This window comes from Crocuta crocuta, unplaced genomic scaffold (assembly GCF_008692635.1).
Source record: "Crocuta crocuta isolate KB4526 unplaced genomic scaffold, BGI_CrCroc_1.0 scaffold140, whole genome shotgun sequence".
Lineage (NCBI taxonomy): Eukaryota > Metazoa > Chordata > Mammalia > Carnivora > Hyaenidae > Crocuta > Crocuta crocuta.
Window position 1 is genome coordinate 9,462,420 of NW_027527775.1, and position 1,646 is coordinate 9,464,065.

The window sequence follows — 1,646 nt, forward strand, 5'->3', positions numbered from 1 at the left end:
GAGAAGAAGGGGGGAAATGGTGGGGGAAAGGGAGAGAGGCAAACCATGAGAGACTCTTGAATGCTGACAAAAACTGAGAACTGATGGATGTAGGGAGGAGGGGGGATGGGCATGGAGGAGGGCACTCGTGGGGATGAGCACTGGGTGTTATGTGGAAACTAATTGGACAATAAATTATTTGTTAAAAAAAAAAAAATGCTCCTCTCCTCAGGCACCTGGCTGGCTCACTGAGTTAAGCTGTCCACTCTTGGTTTCAGCTCAGGTCATAATCTCACCATTCGTGGGTTCGAGACCCATGTCAGGCTCTGTAGACCCTGTTTGGGATTCTCTCTCTCCCTGCCCCTCCCTCACTTTTGCTCTGTCTCTCAGAATAAATAAATAAACTTAAAAAAAACTTTAGGGGCGCCTGGGTGGCTCAGTCAGTTAAGCGTCTGACTTCGGCTCAGGTCATGATCATGGCTCATAAGTTCAAGTCCCTCATCGGGATCTCTGCTGTCAATGCAAAGCTCTCTTCTGATCCTTTGCCGCCTGTCACCCCCTCTGCCCCTCCACAGCTCATGCTCTCCCACTCTCAAAAATAAATAAACATTAAAAAATAATTTAAAAAATGAAAATCTCAATTTGTCAAAAAATGTTTTTCTAAATAACAAAAAAAAAATGTTTTTCTCTCTTTTACAGTCCAGTAACTGCACTACTCGGTATTTACCCAAAGAATACAAAAATTCTAATTTGAAAAGATATCATCCCTAGTTTTTTGCAGCATTATTTACAACAGTCAAATTCTGGAAGCAGCCCAAATGTCCATTGGTAGATGAATGGATTAAGATGTGGTATATATAATATATATACATATATACACAATGGAATTTATTTTATTCACCCATAAAAAATAATGAAATATTGCCATTTGCAACAACATGATGGATCTAGAGAGTATAATGCTAAGCAAAACAAGCCATCCAGAGAAAGACAAATGTATGATTTCACTCATGTGTGGAATTTAAGAAACAAAATAAACTGAGGGTGGGGGGAGAAGACAACCCAAAAAAGACGCTTAACTATAGAGAACAGATGGTTACCAGAGGGGAGGTGGGTGGGGGATGGGTAAAACAGAGAAGGGAATTAAGAGTATACTTTTTTTAAGTTTATTTATTTTGAGAGAGTGCAAGCGAAAGCAGGGAGGGGGCAGAGAGAGAGAGGAGAGGGAGAGAATCCCAAGCAGGCTCTGTGTGTTGTCGGCACCGAGCCTGATGTGAGGCTCAAACCCACAAACCGCGAGATCATGACCTGAAAACAAGAGCCACATGCTCAACCACCTGAGCCACCCAGGCACCCCAAAGGTACACTTATGTTGATGAGCATGGATTAATATATGGAACTGGTGAATCATTATATTGTACACCTGAAACTAATGTAACATTATATGTTAACTATACTGGAATTGAAAATTAAAAAAAAAAAAGCTCCTCTCTTCAGACCCATAAGCACAGAATAAACTTAGAGTTGCCAAAGGAGGGGGAGATGGAAGATATGGAAATGGGCAAAATGGGTGAAAGGGAGTGGACTATACAGGCCTCCAGTTACAGAATGAATAAATCACCGGGATGAAAGGTTTAGCACAGGGAAGAGAGTCAATGTTACTATAA